Source organism: Motacilla alba, chromosome 6 (genome assembly GCF_015832195.1).
Source record: "Motacilla alba alba isolate MOTALB_02 chromosome 6, Motacilla_alba_V1.0_pri, whole genome shotgun sequence".
Classification (NCBI taxonomy): Eukaryota; Metazoa; Chordata; class Aves; order Passeriformes; family Motacillidae; genus Motacilla; species Motacilla alba.
The window spans coordinates 16,898,662-16,920,983 of record NC_052021.1 but is presented as its reverse complement, the minus strand read 5'-3'; positions in this window follow the sequence as shown (position 1 = coordinate 16,920,983).

Here is a 22,322-nt window from a genome sequence, read left to right as displayed (position 1 = left end):
AATGGACTCAGGCTAAATCCCAGTAGAGCTTCCACCCCATCCTGCTTGGTTTGAGAGGTATAACCAGGTCACATCCCAAGGAGGTGTGGCCTCAAGCTGCTGGCATCCTTGTGTTATCCTCACTTTGACAAATGGTTTGTTTTTGCTGCAGCAGTAAATCTGACAGCCATTGTTTACTCCTCCGTCTATGCACTCGTCAGCAGGAATGTGCACAGCTCTGCAAACCCCCAAGCCCCTGGCTAACAAATGGCTGTGCACTCCATTAGTGCTCCCTCTCCACCATGGAAATCCCTGCTTGCAGGGATTAGAAGATATGCAGGGGGAGCCTCTGACCCTATGGCCAACATCTGGGGACAGAAACTTGGGTTCACAAAGCCCAACTCATCAAGGAGTGCAGCATCCGCTACCTACTGTCCAGTCAGAGGAGCAAACCTTTTTCATTGGATCCATGTTAGACCCCATGTTTTACTGACAGCCAGGATTTCGCTTTTAACATCCCAGAGATTCTCTTTCACCTAAGGGAAATCCATCACATGCTTAAGGAGGTATTACAGGTTTGGTTACCAGCTAATATTACTAAAGAGTTAATACTTTGTGATTGCCAGTACCACTTTACTCTGGGGTTCTCAAAATATGTGAGCAATGTCAGCCCTCTGGCATCCCTGTAAGGTCACCCACTATGAGTTGCCCTTCCTGCAAATGAAGGAGGCATAAACACATAGTAATTTGTCAAGGTCACATAGGAAGCTAGTGCCAAAGTAAGGATTCAGGTTTCTGGATTCTAAGCATTTGCGCTAATGAAAAAGATAAAACAGTTACACATGTGGGCCACCACAAGTTGAATAGATTTTGAAGACAGAGGAACCTTAAGTATTTACTCTGTAGTGAGGGTGCTGAAAAGGCAGAATAACAGACCCTTCGACAAGCACATGTTTGCATCTCTTCAGGCTCATGCACAGTTTCACCTGTTCTATATTTGTGATTTTGCAACCATTTTCCCTAGAAAATCTACCACTACTTTGACAGTAGAGGACCAAATCTTCTGTTTATCATCAGCAAAAAGCATACGGTGTGCTTTAGAAAGAGCTGCATGCCACCAAATATATACTAAATGTTTATTTCCATCTCCTTGTAATTTCTTCCTTCCTTATTAACAAGGCATGAACCTTTAGGTTCATCTAAAGCTCCAGGGCTCCGTTTTGGGCTACTCTGCTCCAAGCAGCATGTAAGAAACAGACACTGTCAATCACCTGCCTATGAACTGCTGGAATGTGTCACACTAAGGGGAAACTTGCAACATAATGAGACCTTTGCACACCCTTCAGTACTAGTAAGCAGGAGGCTTCTGAAAGCATGCTCACTGGAATACATATACACATCTGAGAGGCATAAATACACAGAAACATTGGCTCCATAAAGACAGGCACAGGCAGAAGCATCCTTAAAACCCAATACATCAAACACACAGAAACAAGACATGAACACTCAGATGGATACACACAGGTAAATGGGAACACACAAACTCAACCCTCATGAACACAGACTCTCACAGCATGGGAGACACACAGAAATGAAAACTGCCTGCATTCACACACACTCATACAACCAGAGCTACATCCAGACAGTGCCCTGCACACAGGCTAAAGAAGTCACAATGCAGCACAGGAGGAAATACCCAGCCACTTGCACTCTTTAGCAATAAAGGTCTTTTTCATCCTTCCTTTCACCCCTGTAGGGAGCAGTACATGGGATGTAGGGCCCAGGCTATGCTGAAGGCAGAAGAGTGACATCATTCAGCTTGGGCATCCTTAGCCAGGGCACAAAGCACTGAGGGTATCATAGCCTAGGTTAGGCATTAGGGAACATGCCTAGGATGACTGAGCAGGAGAAGGTTTGTATTTCAATAAACCAGGGGCTGTAACAATCTCTGAACTGAACAGCTTAAAGCCTTGTTAAAAGCAATGGTGCAGCATTCTAACCGGAGGGGCCGTGTTGTCATACAAATGAGATGAGTTTATTTTCTGAGCCGTACCATTTGTTCTGACAGGCAGGGCGGCTGTAAAAGCTGGCGAGGGCACAGCAGGGGGCCCGGCTCTGCGCACAGCGAGAGACCGAGGAGAGGAGAGGCAGAGCAGCACCAGAATTTGGACCCAGACCAAGTCCCTGCCTCTACCTTCTGTAAGCAACAGCCTTGCAAAGAGACTAAGAGATGAACCAGCCGGCTGTAATACTGTGGAACAAATGTATTCTAATGAGAGGTGCCTGGCAGCCCCAAGGGCACTCCACACGCGCCCATCTCCTCCTGCCCTCACCACCTCCTGGCCTGGCTGCTCCACGCTGCCCAGATCTGGTTTCCAACAGCCAAAGATGCTGCACAGGGCACTGGGACACACGGTGGGGAGCACATTCAAGTGCTCTCCTGCGTTGCTCCAGGCCAAGTTGCTAGGAAACGTTTACCAAGGTGTCACCTGTGCCTCCCTGCTGGAATGAGACAGGGAAATCTCCTGGATGCTGCCCGTGTCATCTGGGCAGCTGGTGATCCTGTGGTGGGTTTCCTGCATCCATTGTCTGTTTCTCCATGAAGATGTCAGAAGGCCCCTTCCACTTCAGGCCAAGAAAAGGCTTGGCAAAGAACAATGGTAACCTTGTCCCTGTTTCTTTAGTAGAGAAAATAAACTGCATAAAGCAATGTGACCAGTTTGAAATCTGATAATAAGTCAGAAAGTCAGGTGTCTCTTACTAAAATATGAGAGTACACAGATTCCATACTCTGGGAATACATCAACCTGGCAGCAATGGAGCTGGTACAGGTTATACCACAGAAACTGCCAACAGAGACCTGGAAAACACGGGCACAAGCATTCCAGAGCAGTTTCTATAGCCCAGAAATCAACAGCAGGTATAGTGATTGCAGTTTTACTTGCAGGATGCCATTTGTATTGAAACTATCGACATTAACCCCTTGATAGGTACCAGGGATGTTTTATCACTTCCCCTCTGACCAGCCTGCCAAGTTTCTGTAGCAAAGCTTCTCCTTACAATAGCAAAAGGATGCCATTTTCTTTCGGCTGCTGGGGCACTATGACAACCAAACTGTGGCCACTTTCTCCTAGTAACCAACAACAGATACAGGGAAAGACAGGGAAGCCAGTCATTATGATTTGGGGTGTTTTTATCACAAAAGCAACAGTTTGCTGGTTTAGAACAGAGAATATGTTCCTCCAGATCTGGAAAGAGACTGTGCCCACCAGTCTCATTGATCCAGAGCTTAGTCCATCCTCTGTCACTGTTAAAAAAGTGTTCACTCTTTTGTCATTTGTACAGGTCAAAAACTATATTCCTATATTCAGCTTCCAGTCCTTTATTTCTTGCCCTTTCCTGGTTAGGCTGCAGAAATTGGGAACTTCTGTTCACTGGCATTAGCAGCCAATGGTAAAAAGCAAAATATTTCCTATCCCATCACCAGTTCCAAGAGGCATTTAGGCACCCATAGTAAGAAGCAGGCAATAGGAGATCAGGGATGGTACTCCCCCTTTAGCATATATTTTCTCTGAACTCTTTTAAATGGGTTGGAAGCCTCTAAAGGACAGAATTTTTAAGTTCTGCCTGCACAAAATGATCCAAATATTTTCTAGGTATGTATAATGAGAGCAAAGAGACTGCACTAAATTCAGCACTATGAGGGTAATCTGACAGTGGAAAGTAGCATGGTAGTGATAACACCCTGTAGAATCACCCTGAGATAGAAGCACCTCATCCAAACAACTCTAGACATCTGTGGTCAGACTAGGAATATCCATGAAGACAAAGGGAGGTAGGCATGGCTTTTTGGTTCCTGTAGGAATCTCATACCAAACTTCCAGAGTCTGTTTTTAATACCTCATTAAATAGCAGCAGTTAGGCTTTCTTACTTTGACCCTTTAACTAACTGCCTAGCATCTCAAATGGGAATTAAAGCAAGGAAAATAAAAGTAAGAAAGGCTTCTTACTCCTATTTGTATCAATTTCCTGTGCATCTTCTGCAGTACAAATACATGTAGATGTGGCAGTTAGGAATACAGTTTAGTAGTGAACATGGCAGTGCCAGGTTAATGATTGGATTCAATGACCTTGGAAATCTCCAACCTAAACAATTCCATGATCCTACATAGCAGACTTCCCAGCTCTGTTCCAATGAGGAGTTAATACAGCCCTAGCTCTATATTCTTTGTGAAGTGATAGTGGCATCATCCTGATCAGCAGCTTGGATCAGGTCTACTTGATGGAAGAATAAGTGAACTGACCATTTGGTTGAACTCAGTTGAGTTCAAAGGTGGGGAAGGTTTTGGATCATTTCCTCATTATCAGTGCCTGGCTGCTCCACCTCCTCCTCTCAGTGTGCCAACATAACTTATTCCAAGACTTGTTGGGGTAGGGGATAGAAAGGGAGAACAAGGCAGACAGCCAGAGGATGCTCTCAGTCCTAAGGTGTTAGAGTGTGACAGCCCTGTTTGCCAATACCCTAGAAAATGAATTCAAGATGTTCAGGCTAACAGCATCCAGCACAACTCTTGACACTCTGTACATTGGGTACAGTGGGGATAATGCATGCCCTCATCTCCTGGATACACAACAGTCCCTGTAATTCCTGACCAACAATGGCCAAAGGTCATAGGTACTTGAGACCCCAAAGCTGTGGCTGTGCTGAGACAGACCTAGGGCTCATAGATAGTATTTTACATATCTCTGACACTAACATATGACTCCTAACAGTCCTGTTAGCATTGAACACCTGCAACATCAAGCAGGAGAGCAGCTTATTTCCAGGAGCAACCCCCACCAATCTCCACATACTCTTGGGGTCTATTTTCAAAGAGAGATAAATGGTGCTTTTAATTAGCACCTTCCATTTTCATTTGAGCCTCAGGGTTTTTGGAGCTGGTCCCAAGAGGGAGACCAGGAATCTGAGGAAAATCAATCTTAATTCAAGCCAGTAATAAAAAGCAGAACACTTGCTTGAGAGGGCTTTCAAAGAATGTCTTCAGCGTAAACTCTCCTTTCATAACCTTTGGCCTCCTAATGCAGTGAGGAAGAGACTCTAAGAAGTGCTTTCATTCTCTTTTCATTCTACTTTTTTAACATTTCCCATGTGAACTGGTAAAAATAGAGAGCAGAAGCCCATAATGGTTACATCTGAGCAGTGAAAACTTCAGAAAGAAACCTGAAAAAGTGAAAAAATAGTCGAGAGGCCTCTAAACAAGTCAGCAGCTGAGCTATCTATGACGCTGTTTCCCAAGATGATGAGGGAAATACTGTATTCTTTGTTGTCTGATCCTTGTCCACGAAAAGCCAAGAGATAGCTAGAGACAGCGTAGTTTAAGCAACCTAAACATGGCTTTGGAGGAAAATAACATAACTGAGTTTTCATAAGGCTTATCAGAATAACCTAAGCTCCTTTCCACCTGTACAGAGCCAAATGCCAGAAGGTCACAGGTAAACTACTCCACAGACACCTCCTCTGCTCCTCTCCTGCCTCTTCACCAATGCAGAATCTTAGCCCATTATGCCATTCACTGTCTAACCGTGCAGTCATTTCACTATGCAATGCTTCCACTTTACATATGAAAGCTGAGGCTCAGAGGGACTCATCTCGCCTGGTTTTTGCCACATTAAAACCAGCTATAGTTTCATCTATGTAGGCCCTCTATGGACAATGGAAAGAGCATGAATGTTAACAGCAGTAACTTACTGTGTAATTATAGATGGTAACCACAGTGTAAGTAAGTGTCCTAGAATGAGATCACTCACAGATATTTAAAGCAAGGTGAGACAAACCCTACCTTAAATGGCTTTCTCAGAATTACATAAGAAGTCTGTGCTCAAATAAAGACTTGTTTCTCCTTACCTGAAGACATCCTAGGCACATAAAACAGGCTAGGGTTGCCCAGCACACAGTGGAAGGTGCCAGGAATTACACAGCTTTAGTCTCTGCATTCTGATTCCATCTTTCTGGATGTCACTAATCAGACAGACCTGCCCAATACCCTCAAGCAGTGCCTTCCTCAGCCAGACTACTTGAACTTATCCAGACTATTACTGGACATGCCTGCAACATCGCTCTGCCATCTTTCCCACAGTGCCTTCGAGGTGCAAGAAGCAGACACAGCCAAGCTCTCTCTACGGCCAGTCTTTCTGATGCCAAAGGTAGTGAATAAATAAAATCACCCCATTTCAGGGTGAGTAAAACCCCTGCTTAGCCATCTCAAATTAATTTTAATCTACAAATAGTACAAGATGAAAGCTATGAGAAGAGGCTGACAGGCCTCCCAGAAACCCACTAGTTAAGAGCTCCTTGTTAAACTGAATGCCTCCTTTAGGTCAACCGTACAACAAATACCACCAAAAAGTAAGTTACAAATCTCAGAAGGAATGTTTATTCTCAGATGTAACACTGGTGTCAGTGCACCAGGGAAAGTCAGACCCGGGCAGCAAAGATACTACTAAGACAATGAAAGAAATTTCCACACTGATCCTGTTCCAGAAGATTCAGAGCTTTGCAGCTGGGAAAGAGCACTCAGACAACAGGTAGGGCTCTAGGTTTGATTCTTCAGACAAGAAGAGAGGATGGAGTTGGTATCATTACCCATGATAAAAATGCAAAAGTTCCCCAGATACAGAATGCAGATTCAAGAACAGATGCTTTGAACTTGTTGATCAACAGTGAAAAAAGAGGATGCCATTGAGACCTCATCCTGGAACCTTTCCTGAGCACTAGCCCTGAGCGGCCACAAGCTCCCAGACTGCTGGCTCCAGAACCCACTTAGGATGCCAGAATCCTGGCTGTGCAGCCTGCCACATGCTTGCAGAAACCTGCTTCCCTAATTTAATGCAAGCTTGTAGAGTTTTGTTTCTGGAACCCATCCTGAGCAGCAGCGAGAAGCTGCAATGGGACTGTCCCAGGCTCTGCCATAGCACTGTCTCACTCCACATTCTAGCGTGACCATACGCCAGCAGCATCCTGGCTCTCAAGCCCACGGTGGATGCAGTCAGAATGCAGTCTTTTGGGAAATGTAGAAACACTGATCAAATTCTACTTGTGAAGTTCTGGATCAGTAAATCCCTCTATATACACCAAGGACATCTACAATGAGTAAAAAAATTATTTTGGAAACCACCCCCGAACATTTGCAAGATTTTTTAGAAAGCTGCAATGCACAGCAGGGTATTTTTTTTCCTGGAGGTTATTGGTAGAGTGCAAAACCTCAAAACCTACAGATTCAGTGATGCTTTCTCCAGTGGAGAATTCCAGCTGAGGTCCAGAGGGCAGATCCTCACACACATACCTTCATCTGCCTCTTTAAAACTGCTTAAAAAGAGAATAAAGCAGCAGAGAGCATCGGTTTGGGATGTTCCTGGTTGGACAGCCCTTGGGATCTCTTCAACGGGATTAGAGTCCAAGTGAGGTGTAACTTTACACAAAAAGATCCTATGCACAGATGAGAAATTTCCCACACATTGTGGCCTATCACTCTGGGGCACTGTTTCTCTCTGGAGGAGCATCATGCGAGAGAAAGGGCAAAAGGAAAATAATGTTTTCAAAGAGATCTTACTGCATCTCTACATCGGGACTCCAGACACTCTCTTTTCCTGCATACCCTGTCAGTCCAATACCAGTTATAAGAAGTCCTATACCCCATTCCATATGGACTCCCCACGAGGCAATTACTCCCATCCAGGCCTGAGGAATACAATGAATAGGGATAGCTTCCAAACTTTTGTCACATTGTACACACAGTATGCAGCAAAGCCACTTAAAAATAAATGAGGATTTAAAAAGGGAATAAAACATAGAGAAAGGACCACATGACACAGTTCAACATCCTAGACAGAGAGGACTTTTTTCTTCCTTTCTCTGGACATTTTTCCTCAGGCCAGCTTTTTGCATAACCTTTACAGGCTCCTGCTGTTGTAGCCTTTGGGAGAAGGCTGAGGGCAGCTATAGTCAACACAGCTAGAGAGCTTCAGAGACTGAGTGCTGGGGCTGGTTGTACTTTTTGACAAGTACAGGGGAGGTAAAATGGTACACTTTAGCTGAGAGGTATTTGAGGGAGGTGGACTATTAAGGATGCAGCTACACCATGGCCCATGACTGTGGCCTGGCTAGAGAGAGCTCCACAGCTACAAAGTACATGTGATGCCAACTTAGCAGACAACAAAAGATTGCCTTGGTAAGTGTCACTACTGCAGCTCCTGTGTGACCACTTCCCTTATCACAGGCACAAGAAGCCTCATCAGGCCAGAAAGCATGGGAATAGGGCAGTGCTGAGCACCAGTCACCCTTGCCCCATAAAGCTAGCCAAACAATAATTTCCTGACTGCTGATTAGGTCTCAAAATTTGTGCTTCTTCTGCAAAGTCATATTTTCATTTTGGTAAATTTTTCTTAGTCAGAAGGGACATGGAGCTCTTTATCTAAATCAGAGCCAGGGTGAAAACTGAACTGAAAGTGTCATATCACTGCAGAATATTTCCACTTCATCTTACTTCAAGAAAACTACATTTCAAAAACACCTGGCAGAAGAAGCCAGGGCAAAGCTAGCAAAACATGGAGACTGCTTCAGGTGATTATTCCATGATTGGGGGGGTGCAACCAGAAAGGTTTACAGCTTCCTTTACACTTCCATCCTGAGTTTCAGCTAAGGCAGCTTGGATGCAACCCAGGATAAACGCCTATTCTCTCTATCTCCCTCTTTCCCCTCCCTTTCTCTTTCTCTCTCAGTGAATCCCAGAGGGCATATTTCCGTGCCAGAATAAGCGTCTTTGTGAGGAGCGAAGGGAATGCACAGAGCCGCTAATGAGAACAAAACTGGAAAGCAAAACCTCGGGCTGAGGAGAGCCTTCCTCCCTCCCTCCTCCTCCTCCGCGCCGCGGCACCCTCGGCGGCTCTGCCGGGGGCGGAGGGCTCGGGGCTGGGTGCCCTGACCTCTCCGGCTCTCCTACCCGTCTGCTCCAACTTCCCTGCCTTTTTAAGGCAGGCTGCAGAAAAGGCAGCAGAACAGCCTTTATCATGCAAATAACAAGAGTAAATGGGCAAATTCCCCGGTGGGCACTTGAGTGAAATGCAGAGCTTCTGGCAGCGGGGAGGGGGGGTAGGGGAGGGGGTGCTTTATTTGCAGGTCTCTGTTCTAATTTAACTGCAATGGCAGCTAAAGGAGACACCAGGGACCTGCTCTCATCCTTGGCACTTCCCGTCGCCTGCCAGGGCCACAGGCAGGGAACGCGAAAAGGGGAAGGAGGGTGAGCGACGCCGCGGCAAGGCTCCAGCACCGAGGTCTGCGGCGCTCCGAAGACCGAATGCTGCCCCGCTGGGCACCTCCCCCCTCCCGAGGGAATCCTGGAAAAAGAGCAGGGAGGAGCGTGAGCGAGGGCTCTGGAGGGAGACGCGTTTGATTCGCTCTCTCCTAAGGCTGCAGGGAGTGCCAGCTTCATCCCGACTCTGGGAGCTTGATGGCAGGCTGTTCGCCCGACGCCCCCGGAGCACCTGCACCCCTGCGGGAGGGGGCTGCGAGACGGGCAGGGACGGATCAGGGGCCACCTCCTCATGGCAACAAAACCCCACAGCTACAGGGTCAGCGCTCGCTGCCGGCACGATCCCCCGGGAGCGCAGGTCGGGCTTGGGTCCGACCCAGTCGAGCAGCCAGCGACAGAGGAAATGGGCCTGGCGTTCAGGGACCATACAGCTGATAACCCACCTGCCGGTGCTGGTAGCACCACAAGGAGATTACAGGTTCACAGGAGTGAGAATTGTGTATTGAATCACCACTTTTGGGATGAGACGGCTGAGACCAGAGGAGACTAATAGACCCACAGGCCATTTTGTGCCATGCTTCTTTCTGTAAAATGGGAATAGTACTCCTTAAGTGAGCAGACACAACTTCATGAGCTGAGTGGGTAGTGAAACCCGTGCCAGTTACACAAAAAGGAAAAAAAAAAAAAAAAAGAAAAGAAAAAAAAACCCAAACACAAAAAAAAAAAAAAAACAAAAAAAAAACCAAACCAACCAAAAAACCCAAAACCACAACACCTGGGGAGAACACCAGAGTACTCAGAGAACAGTGAAGGAGGGACATATACTGCAGGGCAAATGTAAATGAAAAGCAGCTGATGTAGTCAGAGCCAAGGAGAAGATATACTGTTAGGAAAAATCCACAATTCCAAACTTTTCCTGCAGATTAAAAACAAGCCCTACCATGACTGGATTTAAACCCTCAATCATCCTCAGTAGTTTTCAAAAGATGTTTGGGAGCTATCCAGTCCATCAGCTGCAAAGCCCAGCACATGAGAAGCATCCCCACTTTTCCAAAAGCTGTTGATGTCTTTTTCTGTCCTGGTTTTCATTGCAGTCTGCTCTGCTCAAATCAAGGATCTCAAAACATTTTTTTGCATCAGTTCTCAGTGTGAACCTCATAACTGCATAGAGATGGTGGGGAAAAAATGCTCTTCTGTCCTTCAGATAATGTGAGAAACTGAGATGGGCAGAAGCTAAGTGACAGAGCCAAGACAATAGGACATATCAGTGGCAGAGCCAAACTTAAAAGGCTCATTTCCCTGCATGAAGCTACCCTTTACGATCCAAGCTACAAAACTCTTTTTTCTTAAGCTCTGGGACCTAAGCTTCCCCCTTCTCTCTGTATCCAAAAAGTTGAAGCAGTGGAGTCACCTGTCCTGCACACAGCACCTCCCAGTTCCAGAAGTGGCAGCTCGGGAGCAGGCAAGGATGCCCAGCTGACTGTCTCTGAGCAGCCCCAGCAAGGCTGAGGGTCCCTTCGCTGGCCTCGGCAAGTGCCGGGGACAAGGCGGCAGCCACGACTCATTTGGCATTCTGAGAGGCTGGTGTGCAACATCCCCATGCCGGCAGGGGGTAAATGAGAGCTCAGACATGAGTTATTGGAGCACTTACATTCCCAGATTCTCCAAAACGTTGGGAAAAGGACAAACTGCTTAGTTGTAAAGAGCCTGGGGGGTGTGAACAGAGGAGGGGGGGAGTAAGGGAGAAGGGAGCTCTGTCAAACTAGTTTGCAGATACTTTGAAATTGAACACATAAAACAGGGAAGGAAAGGAAGGAAACCAACGTCCAAGCTCCAGACCTTAGCCTGGAAGCCCATAATCCTCCAGTGTGGATTCTGACAGCAAATATGGGACTTACCTAGCAGCCATCACCATTAGATCCAGTAAGGCTGGGAACAACACAGTCCACAGCCAACTGCTACTACATGGCTGTCTGCTGGGCTGCATTGTTTGGGGGGCAGTTTCAGTTGTTCAGGAGAAGAAAAAAGGAAAGCTGGGCAGAAGGGGAAGCACTAATTTTCATCAGAGAGATATGGTTTGTTGGTACCACAAATATTAGTCACCCCAACCTTTTGATAGACATGAGCCACATCTAGACTTAACTACAGTAAGTCTCATTCAAACAAGAAGTCTTAAACTAATTGGTACTAATTGGTCACAAGCTAAATAGTTGAACAGTGTGGAGGTCCCAGCCACAGCTGCATGAAGTAATGCTCAGGAGAAAAGAATGAAACCGAGGGCTCAGTACACCCAGATGTGCACAGGACATCTCAGAAGAAACTTGGACAGAGTTCAGTTTCTGTAGCTGATCCTCCAGTAATTAAAGATATACAACAGTAGGTTAGAAGGATCCAACTTTCCCATGAAAGAGGTATAAACTCCCCAGCAGCTAGCCCTCTTCAGCATCCCAAGTATGGTGCAAACCAGATTCTGATCAACTGCTGGACCGATCAACACAGTGCAATGAGCAGAACCAGCCTGGCATTTCTCTACTGAACAGGGCTCAGAAAAGAATATCAAAAGAGGGGAAGAGGTATTAAAGAAAGCTTGCCTAAATTATGATAAATTTCTTGTGGTCTTTGGACTTTTTATTTGTATCATTATGCTGAGACATGTATCTTGCCATGATGAAATTTCACTGGCAGCATACTTCTCAGAATCACATTTCCCCAAGCCTTTATTGACCGATTCTTTGGATTAAGTGAGGATTTTGGTGAGTGCTTTTTTTTTTTTCATTCTGCACTATAAGCAATGAGATGCTGATGTGCTAGGGAAAATGTCTTATCAAAAAGTACATACTCAGCTTCATTTGTCTTCTAACTTCTCAGTCTTGCCAGATCATATCACTTCCATCCTACTGAAGACTATTTCCTAGTCACTGAAGCAGCATCTTTCAAAGGTTGCCTCTTCTGTTTTCTCCTTGGCACGTGCAAAATAAAATCCCCATAACAGAGTGAATACATGAAGGCACACTGGATGTGCCTGAGGGAACTGCCCTGCTCACTGACAGACAGGCAAACTTACAGTCCTCAACATTTTGCAAGACCACACCCTGGCTCAAAAAACATTCAAAGTGAAGGTTCAGCCTTCTCAAAACTTTAGGAAAAGCCAAGTTGAAGAAAGCAATTACTCAGTCAGAATACTGTAATATACAGTAATCATGCCAGATACTACCGCAATCTTGGTGACAAAGTCGTCTTCCATAGGAAGTCAATCATCACTGTTGTGTTGCCCTTCTGAAAATATCTCTTCTCAGGAGTACCACATTGATAACAGCACAGAAAAAACAAGTTTCAGCAGGTACATTTCCTATGACTTTGTTCCTGGGCCCTTGGAAGAATCCAGTCAATCTGTTTTCTTGGTTTTGCACTCATTGCACTTACGTTTGTAGATTAGTTTTGAATACACTTCCTAAAAATCTGCTATTATCCCTTCCTTGTCTACTTCTCTCCTTTCTTCTTGGCACCATTCTCCTTATATTTTCATGTATTTTCTCTCCACAGGTTTTCTCTCAAATTCTCCCTGATAAATTCCTTGTTTCACCTCTTAGATGTTCATAAAAATAGCATATCCTGATTTCTTTTGCCCCAGCCCTCCCTTCCCCATTTCACCACCACTCCACAACTCCATCTCCCAAGAACACTCCCCTGGCCGCACCTTCAAAACCTCCTCTTCCCACACATGTACCCCACCCTGCTTGCTCATTCATTTTCCATCTGCATCTCTCTCCTCCTGGATTCTTCTCTAAGTCTCAGTGATAAAAGTGCCAGATTGGAGTTGCTGTGTAAAGAGGGTTCATTTGCCATTTGCCACCATATGGGCCCAAAAGCAAAATCGTCAGCTAAGCGATTAAATCAAGTATGTCGAACAAAATGTTATGAACTGACATTATGGGTATATAATTTTATGCCATTTGTTGCCATCTGTTTATCTAAACAGCCACCATTCCACACAAACACACAGAAGTCTCTGCCACGCTCACAAGGCTTCGGTGCAGGGGTCACAGTGCCTCCCTTTTCCTCCTTCCCTCTCTTTCTCTTCTTCTGTCCTTCCATCCTCTCTGTCTGCCTTCACCACAGACTTGGAGTCTGGCCACAGACAAATCTTCCACTGCTCTTCAGCACAGATTTAAAGGAAACAACCTCACAATACTCAAGGAGTTTGCCTTAGAGAGTAAGGTGTGCTCTCTTGCCTAAAGACTTGCCAAGTTCATTTCTATACAAGAAAATGAAGTATCTGACCAGAAAGGGGGAAGAAGAGAAAGAGAGAAGGGAAATAGTGTTGGTCAGCAAACAGGTGTTATCTGTTGATCCTCATCTGGGACAGAGAAGGAAAAAGATAAGAATAGGCTCTACCAGCCTTCCTTGCTCAGGTGAGCTTTTTCTCTGCTTCATTTTACATTTTCCTGTGTCTTGAAGTGGATCACAGTCTACTTCAAGGTTAGGTGGTAGTTGTGACAGACTGGATACTGACCTGGTGACCCCATAGCCATCCTGTTTTCTGTAAGAACGTGAAGGCACCTACTACTCTAGAAAACACGTAGTAAGCATAGCACAGGATGAAACCATAAGCAGCTCCCTATGGGTTGAATTTATCCCTCAGTTTTAAGATTGTTCTGAGGAAACTAGAGATAGGTATCAAAGAGATTATATGTACATAAAGATTAACTGTTTCTTTAGAAGCTATTTATTCCACCAAGAACAGCCAGAGCAGACAGAAGATCCAGCATGATAGTTTATCTCAAGTCCTTAAAAACAGAATTCACCATTTGTACCACTTTTTAAACCCAAGTTTCCATCATCCACATTACTGGTTATGTAGATGATGATGTGGGCTTTCCTGATGACCAGTGAGAAGACACAGGAGTAACTATGTCTGAGCCAAGTACATCTCAACGTATCAAGTCTGTTCTCAAGGGCTACCTCTTGAGTTTAAGAGAGTTGGCAACCAAGCAAGGAAAATATCTTGAACCAATTACCAGTGTGTCTGGTTAATGGTTTTAAAGAACTTTATCGCTACCTTTTTTTAAAATGAATTGTTCTGACAGAGTGTCCTTCCTTTTCAGATGTCTTTGAGGGAAGTAGTGTGTCAGCAATTGTCCCTGTAGTTCTGAATGTGACAAGGTGGGTGGGAACATTTACCTTTCTTCCTACCTGAACAAACCCCAACTCATTATATACACTGTAAAGAGAGCCAGCTCCTCTCTGTGAACCCCTCTTTCTCTTCCACATAATTTCAATCAATTTGAGGGTTCTTTCGGGGAGAGTGTTGAAGAGGAAAATGGAAATCTCTCACCATTGATGTCTCCCATCCTCATTCAGGGGGCTACTGAGCTGAGCATATGTATCTCAGCATGGTGTAAATGGGAAGGTATTATGACTCTGTTACTAATGAAAAACAGTGGCCAGACGTTTCTCAAGTGTCTGGAGCACAGATTTTGTTCAGAAGCCAGTACTTGGCCTCAAAAGTGCCTGTATTAGCAACAAAATTTTTTGGCCACGAAGCATTCCTTTATCTTGGTTTTGTTCACCACTGACAGTTCTAAATTTAACACTTCTGGGCTATCTGATCACTGTATGCTGGAGCTACCTTGGCCCATAGCACAGCTCAGATCTGCAGCTGCACACTGGAACCTGGAAAGCACTGCTGTTTCTCCCCAGGGAAACTTTGTAGGCACAAGGAAAACTAAACATCTACTTTAAAAAGCTCAAGAGATTCCTACAGTTCTAGTGGATTTTAGATAAGGCCCTAAAAGCTGGCAGTTCACAAATGATTACACAGCAAGGCCATACTAATAAACAGGAGGTCCTTCCTTTCCAAGGCCACTGCTGATCTTCAGCTGAGGAAGTACAAATACACAGCACTACCAAGGATGTTCTCAGCACTTGGCAGCAGCAAGTGCTCTATGCCGAGCTGCCCTGCTGGAAGCAGAGTGTGCTGCTCAGTTCAGGACAGCTCTAGTCTGAAAGCAGGCAGCTGTCTGCCTAGCTGTTAATGCAGCTTTGCACTGTGTGTGCATGGCTTCTATTTCCTTCTGCTGGGACAGAAACAGTGAAACACCTCAAAGACCCCTGGAGAGCCTCAGCTAGTCCAGAGACAGCAAGTCAGCTGCTTGGACAAACAACCTGGCATAAGCAGAGCCCACCTGTCCTCTGGGTACTGTACCAGCTTCCCATCTGCTCCCAAGTGCATCTGAAGGTGGTCATTTTAATCTAATAAGCATTTGATTACTCCTATTCTAAAAGGCCACCTCTCTGCCAGCACATCCCCAGCTACTGCCTTCATCAGATAGGCCTCTTCTTACAGCTTTTGTGGGTATGGCTGTCACCAGAGTTGTTGTAGGCAGCTGGTGCAGGCAGCCATATCGCTCTTTGCCCTAAAGTTTGATTTCCAAGGGTTAGAAGGAGAGAGAAGAGTGAATGGCAAAGTAGCTGGTCACCACTGCTTCCCAGTACAAGAAGCAAGAGCTTTTCTATGCTGTATTAGACAGGCACAACCATTCTGCTGCTGCTATGAGCTTTAGCACCCCCACCTTGCTGTGGGTGATGTCCAGCCTCACACTCAAAGCCAGGTTTCAGGCTGCCTCTTATAGCGCAGAACCACTGTGTGATTCCGGAGTAGTCCTTGCAGCAGATGAAGAAGTCACCAGCAACAGGCAGGGACAGGAAGGTACCACCAAATTCCTCCAAGGTGGTATGAGCACAAGGATGTTTAAGATCAATGCTTTACCAGCTTCAGAACAATTGAGATATTTGATAGTCTTTAGCTGGATATATGAGCTTAAGCCAATATATTATCAAAAATACCATAAATAACTCCTTTTAAAGGCCAAAACAAGAGACAGGGGGAAAGTAAAGGCAGGATCATATTGAAAAATCACAAGTTGGGAAGAATACAGCTTTCAATATTCATTGCAACAACACCAAGGGAAAAAGCACATGATGACATACAAAAAAAATACCATCATGGATGTTACACAGCAAATAATGTAACTGGAGTGCCAGGGAGCCAAACTACCAAAGAAGAGTCAAAGATGTATTACAAGGAGTCAGAATGAGCACAGTAAGTAATACAAGTGGAAAAGCTGTGCTGTCTTAGAGTCTATCGTTGCTAAATCAAAAGCTTAAAAAAACCCTATGAATCATAATGTAACCAGAAGAATCATCAAAATGAGGAAGGTCCTTGACTTTTGTGGGACAAGGATGAAGAATCTTTTAGTACTGTAGAGACTAATTGGTAACAAACAGTGCAAAAAGGAATAGATTTTCTTGTCTTCAAGAAGAAAAGTATTGGAGAAAGAAAAAAAAATTGACAATCTACGGTAGATACATCAGCAGTATTCAAAAAACAGTGCTCTCACTTGTGCAGACTGCACATCCTTTAGAGAAATGCCGTTTCTTCAGACTGCCATTTGGGCTGTTACTAGAACAACAAACTGTTGATGGTATGGATACAGATGGCATTTTAAGCTGGGGTAAAACAGCAGAAGAAAATTATCAAAGGCTTAAGGCAATTGTGAAGAGAGCAAAAGCTGCTGGGCTGAATGAGCATGAAATATGTAAATCCCATTTAAGAGAGACAACACACCCTCCAGCAAAAGGAGAAAAGCATGCAGGTACATAGTGATAAAGTTGAAATCACCATCAATATCCATTCTTCAGCATACAAAGGGGTGCCAACAAAGGGTAAACTGCAAGGAATACATGCCCAAATGAGCTGTATGAACCAGTACCCTACAGCACCACTCTGCAGAACTGTCCAAAGAACATAAGATGAAAATCTCAATAAAATAGCATAAAAATAAGAGCTAAAGACAATACCCCGTAGGCATTAGGACAGTAAGCACTGGAATTAATCTGTCAGTGGCAATTTCAAAGAGGGTAGTGACATTGTCATTTTGCAGCACATTTAATATTGAAAAGAGCAGCATATGCCTCTTTGGCACAACAAAATTAAGATGGATGCAACAAGATGATGATGGGACAAGGTGCACTTTTTGGTTTTTTAACCTTTTTTTTTTTCTAGTAGGTGTTCTCTGAAGTAACGAATTATTCCATTTTGCCATTGCCCCAACAAATGCTTTAAAATAAAGACATGTTTTAAATGAAGCAGTGTAGCAGCTTTGGCTCTGCTGGCCACTGAGCCAATCTCCAGGGCATTTAAAAGAAGTCCAGAGCTTAATTGTGTGTATCTCAGCTTCATTTTAAAATTAATAACTTTGTCTCAAATTTTAGACAATGATGTCCTTGAGGAAAGGCTAAATTTTGACTTATATTATTGACAGAGTTTGGGAATGCATGCTTCCAACCACAAGCACAGTTTAAGGTGAAGCACTTCTATCACTAGAGGGGATTCTCTAAAATTGGTGCCCAAGATACTGTGCTGTTTTTGTACTATCAGAATTGTATTGTTCATTGGGGAGCTGAGAAATCTTAAAGGCATCTCTAAATTATTTTATATGGCCCACAGGTGAGCAGAATTCCAGCAGGGGAAAAAAAGAAAGTGCTATGACAAGCAGTAATGTGGATGATATGGAATAACATAACTATCTTGTAAAAAACATCATATGTTTGAAGCCAAACATTTCCTCTTCCCACACTTAGTTTTATGAGAATTTACTAAAGCTAAACACTTATGTCATAAGTAATTTTTCTAATCCTTGTGTACCTGATGTAGTAACAGCTGACAGGTAGCTGGCACTCACTGACAAGGGGTTACAAGAATTCAAGCACTATGAAGTAAAGTACCAGGCAAGTACACAGTACACAGCTCTCCTCGAGCCCAATCCCAGGATGCTGGTAAATATCAACCTAATCAACAACCTAAAAAGGAGTAAAGTGACAGATGACTGGTAAACACTCATTTTACCTCCTGATATTTTTTGCAGAAAAAAAGCCTTAAGAAAAGGAATTATGAAATTGATAGTACAGGACCTCAGAATCACAGATGTGTGAAATACATACATAATTAATCTGAAACCCAGTATAATTTCCACAGAGATGGTTTTCATTAAATTAAAATTTTTATAATTTCAAAGCAATTGCAATAATAATTTCAGTCAAAATGTGAACAACAGCTCCCGCTAAGATGCTGATGGTATTGGCAATGCATTGTGAAATACATTGGGTTTGTTCAGCAAGCAGTTGAAAAATCAATAAATGGGAAGTCTGATTGACACTATCAGATGTCTTCTTCAGCCAAACAGCAGATCACAATGAATACCAGCTCATACTCAGTGGATTTTTGGGATTCTACTCCAGGCCAACAAATAAGGACAACTTTTCTTCATTATTAGCTATTTCAGATCTTTGGAGAAAGCCCATTTAACAGTAAAGCATTGATCACATACTTCAAGGGAATTTTCCCCAGACAGAGCATTTTACAAGATCTCTGGGATTAGGCTGTTCTTTTTCTTTTGCACATTACTGAATTAGGACACCCATGGCCATGGCCATACAAATCAATTACCTTTTCATGGCAGTGTAGGTAGGAATTGGGAAAGCATCTTCTGAAGACTCACCAAAGCCTTCTTTTCTATATACAGCATCCAAATTACACCTGTTCGCTTGTAGAAGCCAAAATTCCTTTCTCCAAATGTCTCCTTTCTGACATGAGGTGGTTCATACTTTGCTAGTCACGACCTAACTCAAAATGCCACAGTCACATTGTAAATACTTCAAGCGAGATGCAGGCAAAGCGTCTGCCATTTCCAAGGACCAGAATAAGATCTAGACAACTTGTGAGCTCTGGAATTCTACAGAGTGGATGGATGGATGGATGGATGGATGGATGGATGGATGGATGGATGGATGGATGGATGGGAAGGTACTCCCATTCTACAACGTCCATCGGGCATCTGATAAAATCATTAGATGCAGTAAATATCCTATCTTACTCAATACAGTCTAGGTGTTGTGTACATCCCACCTTTACCAGGAAATACAGGCAGAATCTTTTGGATCTGATATCACAAACCATTTGTGAAAACATACGTGGATACCCTGGGCTAAACTCTTACAGGCATTTCAAAACCAAGCAAATAACTGGTAGCTCTAAAATTCTTCCTTCAACTTAAATCCTAGCGATAATTGCAAGGACTAAAACTCAGATTGTCAATTGTAAGTTAGCATCAAATTAGAATGAAACGAGAGTAAGATAGGGGCTGAACTTAGAAACCAGGGAACAAATCATTTGCCACTCTGTGACAGGCAAACTTTTAGAAGCCTTCAAAAGACAAGTTTGAGAGATGTCTGCTCATTCCAGAGCAGAATGGAGCCCAGAAAAATTAGAAAAAATTGAGTAGTGAATCTAGATATTTTTTATCCCTTGGCTTCTCTTGTGAAACAATACAGGGCACAAGACACACTACAACTGATGAGCATATTATTTCACTGCAAATAGACCTCTCAGTCTGCTTCCTGCATATTGGACTACAGTTCTGCCACTCAAACCACTCCTGATTTCAGCAAGAATTGCTTACAGCCCTATTCTTCCTTTCATGGCATTGGCTGACATGGGGAAAATGAACCATGCTGTAAAGGACTATACATTAACCTTCTCATTGATGCTATAGAGGTAGAACAAAGAGCTTAGATTGACATCTCAGAGAAAGCAGGGCTCCTCTGTTCACACAGCAGCAACTGAAAAATACTTGCTGCATGTAGAGACAACAAAATAAGGGAAATTAAGTCAGATGGCACCTAGCAACTGCTACGTACAGGATTAGGCCTTAACACAGCAAGAGTAAATAGATCTAGAATAGTGTCTAGAGATGTGAGCTGCAAGCAAGACACCTTGCAGTGCCTTTGAAAGACGAAGCCTTGCTCCTCCAACTCAGCAGAAGGAAGAATCCTACCCCTTAAGCCTTCCTCCAGACAAGCAGGCATCTCCATTGTTGCTTTACAGATGTCAAACGAATCTCATGTTTTTGTCCCTCTCTCTTTCCATTAGGAACAGAATTGCACCCTAATCTGATAGGAACCCTAAGTGGAAGGAGAAAGGGTCTAGTGGGACAGATGGATGAGCAGAGATGTAATTCCAGAGAAAAGCTGCTGTCATCCCATTAAAGATGAGGTTAAAGGTAGCTGCAATGAAAGAGTGGGAGATATTTCACTGGGGGAAATGGAGTGGCACTGAGCTTTGAAATTGCACTGCATGAGAATATTAATAAAAAAGTTAATGACGCAATGTGCTTTTTGCTCCACATTAATTACACTTTTACATTCCAGTTTTTAATGCATTTTACACAAGACTTTATTTTACATTCCAGGAAGGGGAAAATATAATTGCTGCTTTAATTTCTATAGCCAAACCCTGATAAGATCACAGCTGTGAAAATCTCATAAAGAGCTTTAAATTAAGTTAAAAAAACAACAGTTCCCTTCCCTCCTCCCCTTACCTCTCTTCCTGCATGAGGTGCTATCAGTAGAGATGGCAAAAGAGTTGGTTCAAGGCAGTTTTGTTTTGTTCCCTGGCACAGAGACCTTTTCTGAAGGCAGCACCAGCTTACAAGGCCTCGACCACGCGACACCATGTATGCTGCTGGGGCTCATGTACCTCTCTCTGCTGCCCGTGGGAATAAACCCTCTGCCAAGATCATTTGGGTGTGCAGGACCCCAGCTGTAACCCACATAGCTCTGGGCACTACCAATGGCACAGTCCCCATCTGGGCTGCATGTGCACAGACAAGACTGAAGAGATTACAATGCTACGAACGGTGAACTGAGGCTTGGTGAAAAAACTGGTTTACATGAGATAAATAAGAAAGTCTATGTGAATGACAGGAATTTAAAATTTTTGTTTGAATCTTGTCAGAGATGATTCCCTTCACTGCAGAAATAGATCAAATAAGCTATTGTGAAAGTGAAGTAGTCTGATGCACCTTCCTTCTTCCTTTGCAAAGAGCAGGTTCTGGGTCTGTCCACATGTGTCTTTGCAGACAGCCACCCCTCTATTGCTACAGATTGTGTCAAGTCCTAAGGAATCACTTCAAATATGCCCCTGCCTTGTACTCTGACTTTTCTTTCATTCAGAGATCTCATAGATCTTAGGATCCATTACAGGCATTGCAAAAAATCACAGCAAGACTACATTCCTATATCACAACCATCCATTTCCTTTAGGAATATGAAGAGCGGCCAATTCATCACTGTGCCTACAGCCCCTAGTGCAGCTAAAGCAACACAGCAACACTAAGTGCATGGCACTCGTACTGTGTTGGGACAGTGGCTGTATGACAGCATATGCAAGTCTGTATGTACTCAAAGCAGTCTGCTGATATTCCCCTACCAGAAAAATGATTTGGTTATGGAAATGAATTGAGATTTCACTTGCCATTGGACAAAAGCAAAGGGGAATCAGACCTTCATCTATTAACAGCAGTCACCTACAATTTGAAATATTCATGCAGACCCTTCCATCCATTTCCTCTTTTTTATTCATGTTGTGGATCCTGCCACGTTACCTTGATTCTCCACATCCTTTTCCCAAAAACTCCAGGATAAGCCTGTGACTTTGTTATATACAAAAAGCTATCTCTTCCAATGCAATGTCAGTGTTCCTAAACTTATGGATCCTCATCTCAAGATCCTTAACATAACCTTATCATAAAAGTGAGAGATCAGATAATCCATACTCCTGCCCTTGTATCACTTACACAAGAATCTTCCTCAGCATATACCCCTATATGGACCTGAGTCACTTCTGTTAGAAGCCTGTGACCTTGCTGAACCACTTCTCCTTGGACTGACTTCTTTCCCTCAGAATGCCCAAACTGGATATCCCTTTTTTTTCTTTCCAGTCCTCCAGTTTGACTAGTCTCTGTATTGCTATCCACCCTTGCCACCCATGTCTGTTCTTGTGACTTCATTGGAAAAAGATAAAATCTCACCCATAAGTTCCTGCACTAAAAGGGAATACTCAGAATACCCCATTCCAAAACTCTGTGCAGACTGGACAACAGAGCTAAAGAAAGATTCTGCTGATCCTTTTGAGCT